The 21,796-nt window shown below is 42.1% G+C and overlaps 1 protein-coding gene across 3 annotated transcripts in view; it reads left to right on the top strand.

Annotated features, from left to right (window-relative positions):
- The window catches only part of FBXO42 (F-box protein 42), a 112,001-nt gene that overhangs the window by 5,674 nt on the left and 84,531 nt on the right, over positions 1 to 21,796 (top strand). Inside the window, exon 1 of one of the 3 annotated variants that reach the window (XM_061148000.1) lies at positions 19,322 to 19,549. The exons of 1 other annotated variant lie outside the window; for it this stretch is intronic. The gene's annotated coding sequence lies outside the window, so the exon portion shown is untranslated. Of the gene's footprint in view, positions 1 to 19,321; positions 19,550 to 21,796 lie in introns of those variants that run through there. One more of the 3 variants, XM_061147998.1, reaches the window with a different exon arrangement.

Here is a 21,796-nt window from a genome sequence, read left to right as displayed (position 1 = left end):
CCTTGAAGATCAACTGCAGCCCAAGTGGGATAGACCCCATGAAGTTCTTCTGTTTACACATTCTTCAGTAGAGCTAAAAAGAGTTAAACCTTGGGTATACCACTCCTGAGTAAAAACAGTACCCATTTCTAACCAGCAGCTCCCTGTCCCCTTTATAGTTCTCAAACAGGGCACACTCTTTATGGACAGGAGAAAGTAAGAGTACCAGCCTTCTTAATACTGGTGTGGCCTGGAAACCCATTACTGATTTCTTGACCCCTGATTACACTTGTGAACCCTTAACTGACCTTAAGTTACTTTTCAGATAGAAACAGGACAGCTAAGACTCCATCTGGCCGGGAAGAGAAGATGAGGACATCTTCAAAGTAGACAGCTTCTGCCCAGAAGTCTGGTCCAGGCCTATATAAATAAATATTCAATCCCTAAAAATGTTTAAAATAACATGGTTTCAGTTCAGTTCAGTCGCTCAGTCATGTCTGACTCTTTGCGACCCCACAAACCACAGCACGCCAGGCCTCCCTGTCCATCACCAACTGCCGGAGTCTACCCAAACCCATGTCCATTGAGTTGGTGATTCCATTCCAGCATCTCATCCTCTAACGTCCCCTTCTCCTCCCGCCTCAATCTTTCCCAGCATCAGGGTCTTTTCTAATGAGTCAGCTCTTCACATCAGGTGGCCAAAGTATTGGAGTTTCAGCTTCAACATCAATCCTTCCAATGAACACCCAGGACTGATCTCCTTTAGGATGGACTGGTTGGATCTCCTTGCAGTCCAAGGGACTCTCAAGAGTCTTCTCCAACACCACAGTTCAAAAGCATCAATGCTTCAGCGCTCAGCTTTCTTTATAGTTCAATTCTCATATCCATACGTGACCACTGGAAAAACCATAGCCTTGACTGTCCGGATCTTTGTTGACAAAGTGATGTCTCTGCTTTTTAATATGCTGTCTAGGTTGGTCATAACTTTCCTTCCAAGGAGTAAGTGTCTTTTGATTTCATGGCTGCAGTCACCATCTGCAGTGATTTTGGAGGCCAAAAAAAAATAAAGTCAGCCACTGTTTCCACTGTTTTCCCATCTATTTGCCATGAAGTGATGGGACCAGATGCCATGATCTCAGTTTTCTGAATGTTGAGCTTTAAGCCAACTTTTTCACTCTCTTCTTTCACTTTCATCAAGAGGCTTTTTAGTTCTTCTTCACTTTCTACCATAAGGGTGGTGTCATCTGCATATCTGAGGTTATTGATATATCTTCCAGCAATCTTGATTGCAGCTTGTGCTTCCTCCGGCCCAGCGTTTCTCATGATGTACTCTGCATATAAGTTAAATAAGCAGGGTGACAATATACAGCCTTGACATACTCCTTTTCCTATTTGGAACCTGTCCATGTCCACTTCTAACTGTTGCTTCCTGACCTGTATACAGGTTTCTCAAGAGGCAGGTCAGGTGGTCTGGTATTCCCATCTCTTTCAGAATTTTCCACAGTTTATTGTGATCCTTACAGTCAAAGGCTTTCGCATAGTCAATAAAGCAGAAGTAGATGTTTTTCTGGAATTTTCTTGCTTTATTGATGATCCAGCAGATGTTGGTAATTTTCTAAAACCTTTTCTAAAACCAGCTTGAACATCTGGAAGTTCACGGGTCACATATTTCTAAGCCTGGCTTGGAGAATTTTGAGCGTTACTTTACTAGTGTGTGAGATGAGTGCAATTGTGTGGTAGTTTGAGCATTCTTTGGCATTGCCTTTCTTTGGGATTGGAATGAAAACTGACCTTTTCCGGTCCTGTGTCCACTGCTGAGCTTTCCAAGTTTGCTGGCATATTGAGTGCAGCACTTTCACAACATCATCTTTCAGGATTTGAAATAGCTCAACTGGAATTCCATCACCTCCACTAGCTTTGTTCTTAGTGATGCTTCCTAAGGCCCACTTGACTTCACATTCCAGGATGTCTGGCTCTAGGTGAGTGTGAGTGATCACACCATCGTGATTATCTGGGTCGTGAAGATCTTTTTTGTATAGTTCTTCTGTGTATTCTTGCCCCCTCTTCTTAATATCTTCTGCTTCTGTTAGGTCCATACCATTTCTGTCCTTTATTGTGCCCATCTTTGCATGAAATGTTCCCTTGTTATCTCTAATTTTCTTGAAGAGATCTCTAGTCTTTCCCATTTTATTGTTTTCCTCTATTTTTTTTTTTTGCATTAATCACTGAGAAAGGCTTCTTATCGCTCCTTGCTAGTCTTTGGAACTCTGCATTCAAATGGGTATATCTTTCCTTTTCTCCTTTGCTTTCTGCTTCTCTTCTTTTCGTAGCTATTTGTAAGGCCTCCTCAGATAGCCATTTTGCTTTTTTGCATATCTTTGTCTTGATTTCATGGACTCCTAAAGAATAAGGTTTGTTTTTGGAGCAATTTTTGCATATCTTTTTCTTGGTTTCATGGACTCCTAAAGAATAAGGTTTGTTTTTGGAGGACTGTTAAAATTAGGAGTCATAGTTCTGTGTATTATAGGGTTAATCTTTTTACTCACCAAATTTTTTACTTATTATCTGTCTCATATATTTAAAAAGGCCTCCCTCACTCACATGATGATTGCCTGAGACTTAAGAATTCAAAGCAGGACTTGTGAATGTTTACAATCAAGTGCAAAAACAATATCATTGCTCTTATAATAATCTATGCTGCTACTTAGAAGAAGCAGCTACGTAAGAAAAATATGGTCTTATTGAGTGAAGAAACTTCAAAAAAATGTAAATGAGATATGAGCTTTTAGATAAACTCTATTAAGAATAATTATGCTTTAGGAATGTCTGTCTGAAATAGTCTGTCCAAATTGGGGTAACTTGAATTTCTAAGGGTTGTGCTAAACTAAATGATGGAAGTTCACTGAATAGCTAGCTCATTTCCAAATAAAGTAAGATTTTGAAACATTTATTATTGAATGTTAGTTTCCTCTTACAGAGAAACTAAAGAAATTTAGGACTGTTAATGAATAAAATTAAGCTGGTGCAAAAACTTGAATTTGACTTTTCTCTTTGTTAAAAGAACACAATTTCTTCAGATGTTGAACTGCATTTGACAATAGATTTAAGTTTATTTACCTCTTAAATGGTCTGTTCTATATTTGCCTTGAAATCCTATATTGTTACTTTGGCTGAGTGAATAGCTGTTGTTTTCACAGTGACCTGTAGTCCCATCTGACTGAATGCTCTAAACCTTTCTGTTAATTGTTGACAAAACTTCCTAAATCATTCTGATGAAGCACTTTTGGCTTCTAGTTAACTCTGAGATGCTTCAGAGGGTCCCTGAAACATCCCAAAGGGAGATATTACACTATTTGGGTTCAACTTCCATGTTGAATTACATGGGAAGTATTGTCAAGTGAGTAATAAGTCTCGGGTTATAGTGCATGGTAAATGTTACTAATACAGATATCCTAGAAACAATTCATATATAAATTCTGATATATTCAGGTAAAATGTTGCCATAATTCTAATTACTATCTTAAAGTGTTGTCACAGCACTAACCAAGTTTCTTGTGAAAGTGCTTCCTCTTCAAGAAGATTTATAGAAATGACTTTTTGATAAATACAAGTTTCTGAACTGGGTAAGAAATTAAAGGATTCTAGTGGGAAACCTGATGACTATACAAAGGTTAACAAAAGGACAGAATGAACTGGCAAATATGCTTATAACTTTTATGTTTCTGTCTGAAAAATTACTGGTTTGAATCTGTGTTTTCCAGATCTTAGGAAACCTTCCCCTCAAACTAATCATGACTTAACAGTAATTTGGTAAAATGATATTTAATAAATTGAAACATTTACCTTTTCTCTCTATCTGACCCCTCCAGAGATTGGAAACTCAGGGTTTCAGTAACTTTACTAGATAAATTAGGAAGGTTATCTCACTAATAGGTACAGAAATCTCAGTTTTGGAGACCCTGAGAAAGGGAGGAATTCACTTAGATCTGTTAGGTAAAATCTGTGATAAGCCTTTGGGATGACTTTTCTAGCCCTGAAAGGTTTTATTTTAAAGTTCAGTTTGAGACTCCATAAAAGTTTCAGCAAAGCAAAAAAAAAAGTCTATGATCAATTATGGTTATATAAATAGGTCAAGTTTACTGAGACTAGACGTATTTTGTAAACAAGTCTTAATTTGGTTATATTTGGTAAAAATGAGGGTGATTTTAGGGAGAAAAGGATGTTTCAATGAATGTTAAATCCCAGTTTGTTAATGGAAGTCTGTATCTACTAAGACTCATTTCCTGAATAGATCTTCAATAATCTATCTTTGGATAAAGATCAGATGCCTCGTGACCTGCAACCAAGACTGGAAAAAGGCATAATTTAAAGAACTGTCTCCAACCTGGCTGGAAGGACCTTTTATCAGCTACTGGTAACTGGCTCATGCACAGTGAAATTGAAGGAAAACTGACTCTTGGACTAACTCCCACTTCCAAAGGCCCCTACACTGGACTGGTCTATAAAGAGGACTGCTGACCTCAAACTCACCTTAAAACAATGCTCAAACAGAGGAAACTACACTATGCTAGGATGAGAAGAAAACGACATCAGAAGTAGACAGCTTGCCCAAGATGCCAGACCTGATTCGTAGGATCATTTATAACGTTTTCTTGATTTCTTGGACCTTTGCGCATCAATCAAATGTTTTCTATCATAGACATGATTCTATGCTAGTTTAAAACTGAATCCAATTGTTGGGTTGTGGCCTAGTACTTCTGGGTTACCTTGGTGGAGTTCTCCTCTCCAGGGCTCCGATTGGATAGACCCTAGGAAGTTTATTTTAGAAGGCGGTTCAGTCCTGTTCTGTCTATTCATGATATTACTAGATGGGATCCTCTCACTTGGTCGGTTAATAATACCTGCTCTGACCCTGGCCCATAGATTTAAGTGTTTTCTTAGGGTCGTTTAAACTCAGTAACAAACTAAGTCTCAATCAAAAAAAAATGTGACCTCTTGTCTACTAAAAGGAAAATTCCCACAGTTATGGGATGGATCTATATGGTTAACTCCAGGCTATGGTTGTTTAAGTTTAAAAGCTCCTTATGTTGGGAACAATTAAATCATACTAAGAATGATCAACTTAGTATTATAAAACTAGGCTGGGTACTTTGTGAAATATGCCTATTATTACCCTTGGAGAGAATGATTGATATGAAACTCAATGGATTTGTGGTAGTAATTTATAGCCTTGGCATCTAACTCAAGGTTATATACATAATAAATTAAAGGTAAAGGATTTATAACAGACCTCCAGGGACAGAGGAGCCTGGTGGGCTGCTGTCTATGGGGTTAGTGCACAAAGTCAGACATGACTGAAGCAACTTAGCAGCAGCAGCATACAAGTTGAGACAGGATATGAGGAGACAAATGCCTGGCTGGAATGGATTAAATATTATGTGCGCACTTGAAATAAGAGCAACTGTTAGGCTTATGCAACATGTAGGCTGGAATCTCAATGGTACCATTCCCACTCAGATGGACCTCAGATGCTATGGGCATAGAATGCATGATATTCCTCTCTCAGGACAATATGGCCTGGGGTAAGAAATCCTGTAGGACCTTGTCACTAATGTTCGTGACTGTGAAGGGTCCTGGGCAAAACCCCCGAGGACGTCAAACCCCCATTCCATGATGCAAACTACACCTCATGCCTCTCCAGGTGGGGGGAACAGTTAGCATTCTTGGGGAATGTGTCCTGGTGCAGTGAAGGCCAGTCCTTTGAGGGAATGAATAACCATTCTGCATTAACTATGGCCCGGGAAGACATCTGGTGTTGTGAAGGACCATTGCTTGAGACTCTACCGGCCAGTTGGAGTGGAATTTGCACCCTAGTTCAATTGGCTATCCTTTTCACCCTGGCATTTAGACACTCAGATCCATCTCTTAAGCAGACTAGCCATAGAGCCAAAAGGAACACTCTTGCCCCAGGTGGGTCATTTGATCTATATCTATATCTATATCTATATCTATATATGTATATATTCTATTGGGGTCCCTAGAGGTATTCCTAATGAATCCAAGGCTAGAAACCAAATAGCAGCAGGGTTCGAGTCAGAATTATTCTGGTGGTCCACCATTAATAAAAATGTTGATTGAATAAACTATATTTACTATAAATAACAGAGGTTTGTTAACTATACCAGAGATGCTCTAAGGGGAATAGCAAAACAGTTAGATGCTACCAGCAAAATGGCATGGGGAAAATTGACTGGCCTTAGACATGATTCTGGGCTTCTCTTGTGGCTCAGCTGGTAAAGAATCCGTCTGCAATGCAGGAGACCTGGGTTCGATCCTTGGGTTGGGAAGATGCCCTGGAGAAGGGAAAGGCTACCCACTCTGGTATTCTGGCTTAGAGAATTCCATGGACTGTATAGTCCATGGGGTCTCAAAGAGTTGGACACGATTGAATGAGTTTCACTTTCACTTTCAGACATGATTCTGGCAGAAGAGGGAGGAGTATGTGTTATGGTAGGGTGTCAATGTTGCACTTTCATACCCAACAACACGGCCCCTGATGGCCCAATAACAAGGGCCTTGCAAGGTCTGACCACCTTGGCTAATGAGTTGGCTGAAAACTCAGGGATAGATGACCCATTGTCTAGTTTGATGGAACAATAGTTTGGGAGATGGAGAGGCATCATGACCTCTATCTTGACTACCCTTATTATCACACTTGAAATACTCACCCCAGTAGGGTGGTGCATCATTTCTTGTGTCAGGAGCCTAATACAAAGATTAATAGAAACAGCTCTCACCAAGCAGTCCCCTGCAACCTATCATAACAACCTTCTATTCCTGGAGGAATCTGAACATGACAGTCATTTGATGCTAAGTTTGAAGAAAAGAATAATCAACCATCATAAAAAGGGGGTGCGAATTGGAAGAAAAATATGGTCTTTTCTACCAAAGAAGAAAGATTGAAGAAATGGGTTCATATTAATTTTTTTTAGAATAGTTAAATAGAAAGGTAGATAGATAGATAGATAGATAGATGTGTGTGTGTGTGTATGTATCCGGCTTGTGAATAAGATTCCTAAGATGGTGACTCGCCAGTCTTTTGTTCTCTTACCTTCCTGGTTTCTCTTCCTCATAAGAACAATTTGGCAGGCTAACTTTGTGGGCTTTACCCTGGACATGTGCAAAGAACTAAAGGGCTGGAGAAAATATTTAATATAAATCTTCCACTCAGAAGCTTACAAGTATCACGCATGACCCTCATCGACCAATAAAAACTTAGGCGACGTTCGGGGAAGATTGTGACTCTGTGCTCCTCAGCCTGTGAGGAACCAGGGGAGGGAACCTGCGTTTTAGGGATAAAAACCGAGAGCACTTCCCGTGCAGTGCGCTTGCTCCCACATCTCTGTCTGTAGTGCGCCCTTCTGCAGAAGTAAAGACTGCCTTGCAAGCCACTTTTGATCGTCTGTCTTATTTCTGTGACACTGAGAGCATTTCCAACAGCTAGAGCATGTGTTGCCCTGTTTCCCTTAAGATTGAGGAATGTACAAAGAAAAGGGGCGGGGGGCGGGGGGGGCGACCGAAACAGCACATAAAACATTGACCTGTTTACCCTGGTTTGCCTCCTTCAATAGGTTGTTGATTAATCAAGCCTTGAGTTATTTTACAGAGACAGCACTGCACATATGAAAGATGGGAACCCCTGTCTCCAGGATGACCCCAGGACCTAAAATCTTCAGTTTACAGGACTCATAAAATAGAAATGTTGCCACTGGAGCCTTTCACCAGCAAGAAGTTCTTCAATAAGAAAAATCCAGTTTCCGGCTGTCCAAGTAGCTTGTTTCCAATCAAATTTCTGACTTTCAAGGCTAGCCAATAAGACTGTGCCAAGTTTGAAATTCCCCTAATCCCTTACATTTCACCCTGAACACTGGTTGGGGAGACAGATTTGAGCCCTGCCTCCTGTTGATTGACCTCCCAATAAAAGTCTTTCTTTTTTTAAAAGCTGGTGCCATACTATTGGCTTCTGTGTGTGTCAGACAGTGAGCCTTTGCTTGGTAACAAAAGGATAAAAAATATCCACTGATGCATACAACATTTTATTATTTCTATCTGATAGAGTAAAAATGATTACAGTATTTCCTCCTCATAAAGCAGTATTCCAAGCATCTATTAACACTATATCCTCTCCCGTGAGGTGAAAACATTAGTTTTATCAACATTAGTTGATAGAATTGCACCTGAGCTGGATGACCAGAATACTGATGTTCTCCTGAGTCTTAATAACAGATATGTACATTAACAACACCTTAGAAACTCACTTTATGTGTCTTCCTAAAGTGTTGTTTATCTGTTTGTTTTTGGACACTTCTAACTTTAACATGCTGTGTGATCTTTGAAAGGTACTTAGGGTTTCTGTGTCTCAATTGCCCCAAGTTAAGAAAGGATAATAATAGCTCCTTCAAAGGTAGACTGTAAAGATTAAATGAGTTACTGTGCTGAAAAACTTGGGAAAATGCTTAACCTACAGTAAAAGTTTTGAGGATTAGCTGTTATCATTATGGCAGTGTCTTGCCAGCCTTAAGTCAGTGGTGCTCACTTGTGTTCAACTCTTTGTGATCCATGGACTGTAGCGCATGAGGCTGTCTATCCATGGAATGCTCCAGGCAAGAATACTGGAGTGGCTTGCCATTTCCTCCTCTGGGAGATCTTCTGACCCACAGATTGAACCCATGTCTCCTATGTCTCCAGCATTACAGGCGGACTCTTTACCCATTGAGCCACTGGGGAAGCCCCTGCCTGCCTTAAGATTTATAATTCTCACTTCTCTAATCCTTTTTTTTTTTTTGCCAAAACATGAAAGCAGGAGAAAAGGCAAACAACTTGTGTTTTTATTCTCACTGACATGTTCCAGTAGGCCTCTCAGTATTAAAAACATATCATTTAGTAGTGTTGCTTTTGGCTGCTATAATCAAGTTATCTGACTTAGAATACACTTCTTAGAATAGGTTTCTTCTCATATTTTTTAGCATGCCATTTAATCTTTCTAAAGTGAGTTTCCTGTTGAGAAATGTTGCCATTTGTATGCCTAATGATTATTATAAATTGCAGTCATGAGTTAACTGTTACTAGTCTTACTTAGAAGTTAAAGTAACATGCTTAATAACTTTCTGGTTTCATGACTTCCTGTGTCTGGAATTTCAATCCTCTCTTGGTCTGTCCTCAGTCCACTATTTTTACCAAGATGTCTCTGGTGTAAGTCACTCACAGTTGGTGACTCCCAAAGTTCATTTCCAACCCTGAACTGACCTAATGTTTCCAATTCATATAGCTAGGTTTCTTTTTTTTTTTTTAAGTGCACAATCCAGTAGTGTTAAGTTTATTCACATTGTTATACACAGATCTCCAGAACTTTTTCAACAAGCAAAACTGAAATTCTATACTCATTCAACACCTTCCCATCTCCCCTCACCTAGTCCCTGACCTCTGCCATTCTCCTTTCTGTTTCTGTGTGTTCAGCTATTTTATCCACCTCGTGTAAGTGAAATCACACAGTATCTGTCTTTTTGTGACTTGCTCATCTCCCTTGGCATAATGTCTTTATGGTTCATCTGTGTTGTAGCATGTGACAAAGTTTCCTTCATTTTTAATGATATTCCACTCTACGTGTACACAAATTTAGTTTATCCTAAATGTTTATCCAGCTGGTGAGCCACCTGATGGACATTTGATTGCTTCCGCCTGGTCTAGGTAAAATCATTGTTATAATAGCAGTGTCGCACTCATGGTTAGTCTGCGCAGTCGTGTCCGACTCTTTGCAACCAAATGGACTGTAGCCCACCAGGTTCCCCCGTCCATGGGATTTCCCAGGCAAGAATACTAAAGTGGGTTGCCATTTCCTTCCCCAGGAGACTTTCCCAACCCAGGGATCAAACAAGCCTCTTCTGCATTGGCAGACGGGCTCTTTACTGCTGAGTTACCAGGGAAGCCATTATTTATATATGAGAATACTGAAATGGAGAGCAGAAAGGAGTCTGGAGGGTTTTTTCAGTCTCACATTTCTGCATTGTTTAAGCTGTTTACAGTGAGCATATACATTGCTTTTAAATCATTTTTGTAAAAATATTTCTATGGGGTGGAGGGAGGGGCAGGAAAGGGAACAAATACATGAGAAACAACTGTGACAGTCATAAGTGGGAAAGAGGCTGAAGCCACAGCTCTCAGGCTGCCTGACTGGCCTTGTTGAGCACTGAGATATGTTTCCTTATTATGAGCACAGAGTTCAGAGGTATGCTCTGAAAATAACCTGGAACCCTGGGCGTAGAATGGACCTGACTAGTTACCTGGTCTAATTTCCACCTGGATACACAACTTTCTACATCTTTTTTATCTCACCCTTACTCAACAGCTTCCCAGCCATCCTGTTGCTATAGGCTGATCGTTAGAAAGTTCTTTTTTATAGTTAATATGAAAACTGCCTCCCTATAAGCAGTCATTATTCACTCTAGTTCTCTCAAGGGCACAATGGAAAACAAAATCAGTTCTGTCTTTCATATGCTAGCCCTCTGTTGCCAGCTTCCACGTCTGTCCTTCTTCTTATCTTTTATGAGCCCAGTAAGCATCCTCATTCAACCTCCATGTGAGCCTACATTGTTTCACTTATTTTCCTATGAACTCAGTTTATCTGTTTTTAAATGTGGTATTCTTTTTTTTTTTTTTAGTTCTACCACTTTATTCCTACCAACCCATCTCCCTCCACCCTCATGCACACATGCTCAGTCATGTAATCCCATGGACTTCAGCCTGCCAGGCTCCTCTGTCCATGGATTTTTCCAGGCAAGAATACTGGAGTGGGTTGCCATTTCCTTCTCCAACAGCTAGGTTTCTTATTGACACTTCACATATATATTTCACAGCAGTTCAAATACTCTACTCTAAAATACTACTAATATCATTAAAGTCTTGATCAACTTCAAAGATCAAAGATTTTGTTTTGTTGACTCTCTGGAACTATAAACACATCCTCCTGTGAACTCATTCTTTAAAAACAAAAAAGATTAATTTACTCCTTTTTGGCTGTGCTGGGTCTTCATTGCTGCATGGGCTTTAGGGCTACTATATTGTTGCGATGTGTGGACTTCTCACTGCAGTGGCTTTTGTTGCAGAGCATAGGCTGTAAATGTGTGGGCTCGGTAATTTCAGCTCCTGGGCTCCACAGCACAGATTTCAGTTCAGCTGTGGTACACAGGCTTAGCTGCCCTGCAGCATGTGGAGTCTTCCCTGACTAGGGACTGACCCATGGACCCTGCACTGGCAGCTGGAGTCTTAACCACTGAGCCACAAGGGAAGCCCTGAACCATTCTTTTAAGTAAATTATTCTAACTGAGCCTTGGCAGCAACATGGTCGATGAGACCATCAATCAGGCATCACCTGAGTCTCACTTTTTGAGGTGTGATTCAGTTCAGTTCAGTTGCTCAGTCGTGTCCGACTCTTTGCAACCCCATGAACCGTAGCATGCCAGGCCTCCCTGTCCATCACCAACTCCCAGAATCCACCCAAAACGATGTCCATTGAGTCAGTGATGCCATCCAACCATCTCATCCTCTCGTCCCCTTCTCCTGCCCTCAATCTTTCCCAGCATCAGGGTCTTTTCCAATGAGTCAGCTCTTTGCATCAGGCGGCCAAAGTGTTGCAGTTTCAGCTTCAACATCAGTCCTTCCAATGAATATTCAGGACTGATTTCCTTTAGGATGGACTGGTTGGATCTCCATGCAGTCCAAAGGACTCTCAAGAGTCTTCTCCAACACCACAGTTCAAAAGCATCAATTCATCGGCACTCAGCTTTTTTATAGTTCAACTCTCACATCCATACATGACCACTGGAAAAACCATAGCCTTGACTAGATGGACCTTTGTTGACAAAGTAATGTCTCTGCTTTTTAATATGCTGTCTAGGTTGGTCATAACTTTCCTTCCAAGGAGTAAGTGTCTTTTAATTTCATGGCTGCAATCACCATCTGCAGTGATTTTGGAGGCCAAAAAAATAAAGTCAGCCACTGTTTCCACTGTTTTCCCATCTATTTGCCATGAAGTGATGGGACCAGATACCATGATCTTAGTTTTCTGAATGTTGAGCTTTAAGCCAACGTTTTCACTCTCCTCTTTCCCCTTCATCAAAAGGCTCTTTAGTTCTTCCTCACTTTCTGCCATAAGTGTGGTATCATCTGCACATCTGAGGTTACTGATATTTCTCCCAGCAATCTTGATTGCAGCTTGTGCTTCCTCCAGCCCAGCGTTTCTCATGATGTACTCTGAGGTGTGATTAGTTTTTCCTAGTTGCAAAGTCAGTTAAGGCTTTGTAAGTTACAGCATGTTACCAGCAGAGGGAGATAGTTTCTTAAAATTGTGTTTCATTTGGCAAGGAGCTTTAACAAAGGAGTTTGTTGAGCATTCCTGACTGAATCTTCCAGGAGACCAGAAAGAAATCTTGGGGATCATTTGAGGATGCTGCAAAGGAAACAGCTTTTGTTCCACCAAATGGGTAATCAAGAGGCCAGGCCTAATTAATCATGTAGGCCTGTGATCTTGGGCAAGTCCCTTCCTCATCTCTAAAATGAAGGGATGGAATCAAGTGAAGTCTAAAATTCAGGAAATGGGGGACTTCCTTGGTGGTCCATTGGTTAAAACTCTATGCTTCTGATGCAGGGGGTGTTGGTTCAATCCTTGGTGGGGGAACTAAGATCCAGCATGCTGTGTGGCATGGCCAAAAATGAATAAATTGAGGAAGTGGTGGCAGTTTCTTCCACCAGGGGGAAAGCCCCAAAAGTTGATGCCGTAGCATAAACAGGCAGAGGCAGAGATCCTAAAGCATGAGCGTCTCTTTCTTATGAAATATGTTCGTTATACCATGTTTTCGGGTTAGTAATTTGCACTCAGAACTTAGGTACCTCTGATCTACGACATGAAACAATCTGGCACGTGATAGAAATATAAGAGTAAAGCCCATAGTGAGAACATTTTCCATCTGATTTCCAAGCTGAGGCCATGTAGGCAGTTAAGAAATAAATGGCTACTTCTTTTTTTTCTTTTAATGGCCACTTCTTGTTGTTCAGTTGCTCATTCCTGTCCGACTCTTTGGGACTCCATGAACTGTAGCATGCCTGGCTTCCCTGTCCTTCACTATCTCCAGTTTGCTCAAACTCATGTTCATTGAGTCAACGATACCACCCAACCAACTCACCCTCTGTTGCTGCCTTCTCTTGCCCTCAATCTTTTCCAGCATCAGGGTCTTTTCCAGTGACTCGGCTCTTCACATCAGGTGGCCAAAGTATTGGAGCTTCAGCTTCAGGATCAGTCCTTCCAATGAGTATTCAGGGTTGATCTTTAGGATTGACTGGCTGGATCTCCTTGCAGTCCAAGGGACTCTCAAGAGTCTTCTCCAGCACCACAGTTCAAATGCATCAATTTTTTGGTGCTCAGCTTTCTTTATATTCAACTCTCACATCCATACATGACTACTGGAAAAACCATAGCTTTGACTAGACAGATCTTTGCTGGTAAAGTGATGTCTCTGCTTTTTAATATGCTGTCTAGGTTGGTCATAGCTTTTCTTCCAAGGAGCAAGCATCTTTTAATTTCATGGCTGCCCTTTAGCTCCTCTTCACTTTCTGCTATTAGGGTGGTGTCATCTGTACAGCTGAGGTTGTTGATATTTCTCCTGGTAATTTTGATTCTGGTTTGAGCTTCATTTAGCCCGGCATTTCTCATGATGTACTCTGTATATAAGTTAAATAAACAGGGTGACAAGATACAGCCTTGACATACTCCTTTCCCAATTTCTCAACAGTTCCAACTGTTGCTTTTTGACCTGCATACAAGTTTCTCTGGAGGCAGGTAAGGTGGTCTGGTATTCCCATCTCTTTCAGAATTTTGCAGTTTGTTGCGCTCCATACAGTCAGAAACTTAAGCATAGTCAATGGAGCAGAAGTTAATGTTTTTCTGGAATTCCCTTGCTTTTTCTATGAACCCCCTGTGCTGTGCTGTGCTTAGTCACTCAGTCATATCTGACTGTTTGCAACCCCGTGGACAGCAGCCCACCAGGCTCCTCTGTACCTGGCAATTCTCCAGGCAAGAATACTGGAGTGGGTTGCCATGCCCTCCTCCAGGGCATCTTCTCAACTCAGGGATCGAATTCAAGTCTCCCACATTGTAGGTAAATTATTTTTAATTTCTGAGCCACCAGGGAAGACCAAGAATACTGGAGTGGGTAGCCTATTCCTTCACCAGGGGATCTTCCCAACTCAGGAATCAAACTGAAGTCTCCTGCATTGCAGGTGGATTCTTTACCAGCTGAGCTACCAGGAAAGCCCATGAACCCCCTATCAGTATTAAAAATGTACATGTCTGTTAACCCAACAATTGCATTTTTAAGAAGATTTTCTTTATGTGGACCATTTTATAAATTCTATAGAATTTGTTACAATATTGTTTGTGTTTTATGTTTTGGTCTTTTGGTCAGGAGGTCTGTAGGATCCTGACAAGGGACAGAACCCACACCCCCTTGCACTGGAAGGTGAAGTTTTAACCACTGGACTGCCCCAGTCCTTCCCCAGGGAAGTCCCCCAGCAATTGCACTTCTAGGAAATTTCCCTACAGATACATTTACTCACATGCAAATAAATGTATAAGGATATTCATTGCTGTTTGTTTATAATCACAGAAGACTGGAAACCAATTGCATATCACTAGAGGATTTGTTTAAAAATATATGGACCAGCCATGCAAAGGAATAGAATGAATTACTAACAAAACTTAGGTGGTTCTAAATAAACTGACTTTAAAAGATTTCGAAGAACTATAGTTATTAGAAAAACAACAAAGTAAGGTACAGAGCAGTGTGTATAGTTTGCAACTTTTTGTAGGTTTTTAAATTTATATGTGTATTTGTGTATGCATCTCTAGAAAGATATAAGAAACTTGTAATGGTGGTCACCTTTGTGGAGAGGCAAAGTTTACCAGGTAGGTGGGAGACTGTAGGATGGTCTTCATTTTTATTATATGTCCTTTTGTACCCTTTGAAATTTGTTTTATGTGCATATATTATTTATTCTAAGTAAATACATAAGAAATTAATTTCAGTAATTGATTGTTGTGATGGCCTCTGGATGATACTAGAGGGATCAGATCATAGCCACTCCTCTCATCCTAGCTTCTTATTTTGTCCCCTCATCTCCAGTCATGTCCCAGTCTGTCTTCACAGTGCAGAGAGATTGTTCTAAAACACCATTTCATCACGTATCCTCCCTACCCCCAAATCTCCATGACCTAGGAGGTAATATCCAGTTTTTCTCCTGATATTCCAGGCCATATATTAACTGACCTTAATCGTTATTCCAGGCCATATATTAACTGACCTTAATCGTATCTTCCTCTTGTTTGTCAGAAGCAAACTGTACAGAGTTCAGTAGCAAAGTGTTTGAAGAGAGGCCACCTGGGTTCAAACACACTGTGACCTTAGGTTAAGCCACTTAATCCCAATGTGCTTCAGGTTCATCATCTGCAACATAAGCTCAACAAAGACACTTACTTAGCAGTGTTTAGAAGCTGTACAACATAGAAGAGTTAGTTGCTTGTCCAACTCTTTGCAACCCATGGACTGGAGTTCACCAGGCTCCTCTGTCCATGGGATTCTCCAGGCAAGAATACTGGAGCAGGTTGCCATTTCCTTCTCCAGGAGATCTTCCTGACCAAGGGACAGAACCCAGGTCTCCTGCATTTCAGGCAGACTCTACTGTCTGAGCCTTCAGGGAAGCTAAAGTAGCAGTGTTTGGTACATAATAAAAGTATACATTATACATTGACTGTCATTGCTATAATAATAATACTTTGGGGCTTATCATCCATGATAATTTTTATTGGCCTTTTTACACCGTATTTTCTGTCTCTCCCAGTAAACTGTGGGGCCTCCACGAGGGCAAGGACTTTGTTGTTTTATTTAAAAGTATATTACTTGACTTTTTTTTTTTTAAAGTACATTACTATGGCTTGGCACATAGTTCTTGTTTAGTCACTAAGCCATGTCCCAACATTTTTGTGACCCCATGGACTGTAGCCTGCTAGGCTCCTCTGGCAATGAAATTTTCCAGGCAAGAATATTGGAGTGGGTTGCCATAGGTACTCACTAATATTTGAATGCCTTGTTTTCAAATTCCCAGTTCATTTATTCATTCAACAAATACTTAATAAGTCTCTAATGTGTGCCAGTCTCTATTTGGTGATAAAGCAGTGTACAAAAAGTCCCTGCTATCTCTGAGCTAGGAGATTCAAGGTGGAGTGGTTCTGCCTTTGAACGTGTTCTATCATAATCTAGCAGTTCCAAACCCAATTGGCCATCAGAATCCCTGGGGAGCTTTAGAAGAAGTCTGAGGCAGTGTCTACAGTGGGCCCTGTAACCTACAGATTTTTACACAAGATTTTTTATCATCATTAAAAGTGTAAATTTTAAAGATTCTTGGGTGCATGGCCCACATCTGTTGGCTCATTCAACTTTATTATCTATCTCATCCCCAGTAGCTTTTCCAGAATTACTTCACTATGAAAGGAAACTCCATGTGTTTTCCCAATTCAAACTTGAACTTCTTCAGCATTTTTACTTTATTATTTATTCATTTATATTAAAAATTTTAATTGAAATATAGTTGATTCACAATGTTAGTTTCAGGTGTACAGCAAAGTGATTAAATTACGTGACCCAGGATCAAACCCTGGTGTCCTGCATTGGCAGGCGGATTCTTTACCATTGATCCACCATGGACGCTCCAGTTGTATGTGTGTGTGTGCGTGTGTGTATATATATATATATATGCATTTTTACTTTTCTAACAAAGACATCATGAGTGGATAAACAGACTGATAAACCTTTTAGGTCTTTTCCAATGCTGTCTGAAATCAACTTATTGACCACTTCTATCTAGTCATTTGTCTGCATCTCTTGGGTCATGATTTCCTTCATCTTCTTTTGGGTTTGGCAGACCTGTTGATGCTGAGTATAAGAGTTCTTCTGAACCTGATTGTTGCATTTTCTTTTCTTTTTTTTTTTTTTAGTAAAGCCAAGGGAAAACAGACAAGCAAATAACCACCAGTAATCCTGACATCAACATGAGCTTCAATCATAGTCTGCCATTTTTGACCATGGAGCATGTTTTGTCACAGATATCATTGCCATGGAAATTAGGCAGTTTTTGCCCTGAACATCCTCAGTAATTAGCTTGAAGTTTTAAAATGCGACTTCATCATTCTGCACATCAGCAAGGCTCACTTCAAAAACAACAACCCCAGAGGCCATCAGATGGGATTTGGGTACCCAGAGTTTTTATGACTAGTGTTTTTCCCATATTTCTTATATTGAACATAGGTGATGCTTTCACATTATACCAATCTTTCTTAGGAAACAGACCAACCACTTGCTTCTTGGTTACCTTTCTGCTGTCTTTCATAAGGTGCTTGTTGCTGACCTCCAGAGAGCCAGAAGGTAGAACCTGCATTTTTAAAAGGAAGCACTTACAAGCTGGTCCAGTGTTTCTAAACTGAGCTCTATGGAGTATTTGGGGGTGGGGAATTGTTCACACATTCTATGACAATTTTTAAGCTTGAGATTCTAAAAATCTTATTTATTTGACACGTAGGGGTCTTCACTGCTGCAAAGGCTTTTCTCCAGTGGTGGGCGGGGCTTCTCATCACAGCCTCTTGCCTTCTTGCAGAGCTCCGGCTCTACAGCACTCAGGCTTCAGCAGTCGTGGCACCTGGGCTCAGTATCCGTGGCTCCCCGGCCCTAGAGTACAAGCTCAGTAGTTGTGGTTCACAGGCTTAATTGTCTCGAGGCAGGTAGAATCTTTCTGGACCAGGGATCAAACCTGTGTCTCCTGCATTGGCAGACGTATTCTTTACCACCGAGCCAACCAGGAAGCCAAGCTTGGGATTTTTAATGATATGATTTTAATATTTATTTTTAAATATAACTACCAAGTTTCTCTTTTGCAGTGACATTTCCTAACTGAAAGGCTTTTTTTCCCCCCTAAGATTTACTTACTGGCTGTGGAGGGTCTTACTTGCTTTGCGCAGGCTATCTCTACTTGCTGCGGACAGGGGCTATTCTTCCTTGGTGCACGGGCTTCTCTGGTGGAGCACCTGTTCTAGGGCCCACTGGCTCAGTAACTGCCATGCAGAGGCTTAGTTGCCCCTGGGGAAAGTGGGATCTTCCAGCATGAGCGATTGAACTGGTGTCCCTGCATTGCAAGGCAGATTTCTAACGACTGGACCACCATAAAACTCCATGAGGGTTTAACCAGAGGTCTTTGCATTATTCAAGTGTGTAGCACAGATCAAGTGCTTTTCAGAGTGAGCTTGACCCAAATCTGTTCAATATTGTCTTGCCTTCCCAACTTGAGAGCAGACTTGGTTCTGACCTAGCCCCATGTCCTATGCGATGTCCCAGAATGTCCACTTTATCCCAGGGTGGTGGGCTGGCAGTTCAAAGTTGCTTCATTGTTAGCTGCCTGGGGTGAAGACTGAAGTCCTTGGGCTCTGTATCTCTGGCGTTTCCTTAGACCACATGCTGTACAGATACTTCAAGAAGGTTCGCATCTACACACCAGATTGCTTCCTTGGAAGGGTGACTTTGCTGGAACCCATCTCATGGCAATAATGATGATGGAAAGCACAAAGAGCCTGGGAACCAGTTACGCCTAAATTCAAATCCTACCTCCGCACCCCAACTACCCTGCAGTGTGGCTTTGGGAAAATGACACATTCTGTACCTCAGTTTCCTCACCTGAAAAATGGAGTCAGTAACAAGTCACAGTAGTTGTTACACAGTTACGGGAGGCTTCGCTTGCATAACCAAGGCACTGAGTTTCTCTCCATCAGTTGGCATCAAGAGCATTTGTGCTCATCGGGCCCTGAGGAGTACAAGTGAATTAATTCCTGGTCTGACACTATCACAGTCTCAAGCCGTTGGTAAACCTGCTCGGTTGACCCAAACAGTGCAGAGGAGGGTGAGAGCGGTTCTGTGGCCGTGTGTTGGCAGCGGAGGAAGGCCAGGCGCGGAAGCGCGGCGCTTCCTCACTCCTGCCTGGCTCCCCAAGCGGCGTTCCGACCTTGGAGAACCTCCCGGGGTCTGCAGGGAGGTGCGGCGCAGTGGCGGCGGGCTGGGGCGGCGCGCGGCGGCTGCGAGCTGAGGCGGCGCGCGGCGGCACGCACCTTCCCACCTGGCACCGCCCACAGGCCGCTCCGCGCGGGCCCGCCGCGCTGACAAGTGCGCGCGCGTCCTCTGCGCCGGCCCGTGGCGCATGCGCGCTCTGCGCTGTCTTCTCTCCGCCAGAGCGGCGGCGGCGGCGGCGTTTGAGTGGAGGAAGATGGCGGCTCCGGGCGGATCGGTGTCCCGCCAGCTGTGAGGAGTCCCGAGTGCGGCGGGCGCGGCCTGGGGCGCAGCGCCTCTGCTCGCGTCCTGTCCGGGGTTCCCTCACCGCCTTCGCCAGCGGAGCGTACCCGAGAACGTGGCGCGGGCTAGGCCAGGTGAGGCCTCTTCCTCTCCCGGGGCCGCGGCTGGGAGCCGGCGCCTTCTGCCCTTTATGCGCTGGGTCCGGCCCAGGTCGTGGACCCCGCGCGGGGGTCGGTGCTGGCTGGCCTGGGGTCCTCGCCGTAGTCTTCCCGGCCTCCCCGGGTGAGGCAGGGAGGAGGAGAACCCTTTTCCAGGCAGCCTCTGGGATAGGCGAACCCGGCCTCTACCCTCTAGCTGGGCGGTTTTCGTCCCCCCTCCGGGGCCACGAAGGGTGTGTGACCGGGGTAAGGGTGGCTTTGAGGTGTCAGATCACCTTCCACCCCGCCCCCAAATCTTTAACGCCTTTCGGGAGGCGCCGGAGTCCGGTGCTGTCCAAAATTGGGGCTGCGGCGAGGAGCCAGCATCTCTGAAGCTGCAGCTGCAAAAGGAAGATTTTGGAATTGGCTTTAAAAAATGAAACACAAACAACCTTTCCTACCCTTTTAGCTTTTTGAGTGTTCCCCCAGCGAAGTAGGAACTGCGGATCTCCTTGATTAAGACAGCAGCCCACGTTGTGACTGTGGAAGGCTTCTGGCGAGAATTGTTTGTGCAGAGGGAACCGTGGAGGGTGGGAACCAATTTGCAAACGAAGAAAAAACAGTTGTAAGATCTTGATAGTCTCTGCAGAGTAACTTCGGTGCTAATGAAGCCCTCTTCCTTTGAAACCTTTGGATTGTTAAGATTTCGATACCCAATTGCTTTTGTCTACTGATCTCTGAATTTTATTAGGAGAATAAAAGCTTTATTTCTTAATGCCATAGTCTTTGGACTTTTCTGTGGTGGGATTCCAGTTGCTCAGAACACATTACCAGTTCTCGATTGCTGGCAGGGACATTGTACTATACTTGGCCTTTTTGAGAACAACTTTTGTTGCTGTTCTTCAGATTGCTAATGTGGAGACTTTGATTTTGTTTCTCTAGTAGAGAAGCCAGTTTGAAGCCTTACGGTCTCTTCCTTGAGGAATGATGGCTTCAGTTGCAGTTGTGCTATGGGAAATCGTTGAGGCGATAGCCTTGGCTTCGACACACCAAATACCTTTTGTAACTTATATTTGTTCAACTAGTGCTTAAGAAGGATGACATCATGGGTTTAAAGGGACAAGAAAATCTGAGAGGAAATAGCATCATTTAGAATTGAGCTTTTAAGATTTAGTCTGTAGCTTTTACTGGGAATAGTGATGCTCTGTTTCAGATCCCTCATTTTGAGCACATGCGTGTATATAAACTGATTTCCTTTCTATTGTATGATGTCATTTTATATCCTATAACTGTTCGCTTTTGACAAGCCTAGTATAAGTATTACTCTTATCTATATTGACCCATGGGTTTTCAGTCTGTTTCAGAAGCTTTTAATTTTTAGAAGAACAACTGTTTAATGTTAGCTAATTTGGGGATCTTTTAAAATTTTTTCTCTTAAAGCCTCCTCCATAGGGATTTGTAGATTTTCTTAGTGCCTTTGCTAAGGACATAAACCTCAACCAGCAACTTCTCCATTTTAGAAAGTTGGAGAGCCACTCTGCCTATCAATTTGCTAATAAAGAGTCATGAGATTAATGCAGTAACATCCTGGTGGTTTGACATTACACTTCTTGGCATACTGTGTTGCGTTGTTGTGCTAAATCATCATCAGGTATTGATGCAACTTCATGACATCCATGACATCATTCACTCTCCAGCATTTTGCCTTTTGCAGTTTCTTCTCAGAGTCACAGAAAAATAGGATCAGGAAAAATAGCTTAGGATGCTTCTCAAATGTCTGATTTCTGGAAGAGCCTTCTCCAAAACTGCTTTATATAGTTAAAACCCTCCTGTAAGACTTAGAGCTGTGTAATTGCTACATATTGTGAAAATGCTAGCACAACCTCTAGGTTTTACAAGAGTATTGAAGTCCTAAGAAGTTACTCCAAAGATGAACAAAAATACATGATTATCTTTGTGATTTCAGGTTTGTTTTAGTCAGTATATATAAAACCCGAAGCCATTTGTTTAAATTATGCCCTCCCCACTTCACAAGATTGTTATGTGAAACAACAGTGTTTGTGAAAATGCTTTGTAAAATAGAAGGTGAACGTAAAATTGATTATTGAGTAATCAGTTTTATGAAAATGCCTATTGAGGGCCTTCTCTGTGCTGGACAATAAGGGAAGTAGGTCCTGATGATTCTAAGACAAGACAGCTTTTGCTCTCAAGTTGCTTGCAGTATGGTCTGGGAGCCAGTCTAAG

The sequence above is a fragment of the Dama dama genome, chromosome 8 (genome assembly GCF_033118175.1).
Source record: "Dama dama isolate Ldn47 chromosome 8, ASM3311817v1, whole genome shotgun sequence".
NCBI lineage: Eukaryota > Metazoa > Chordata > Mammalia > Artiodactyla > Cervidae > Dama > Dama dama.
This window is presented reverse-complemented; position numbering and strand designations above follow the sequence as displayed.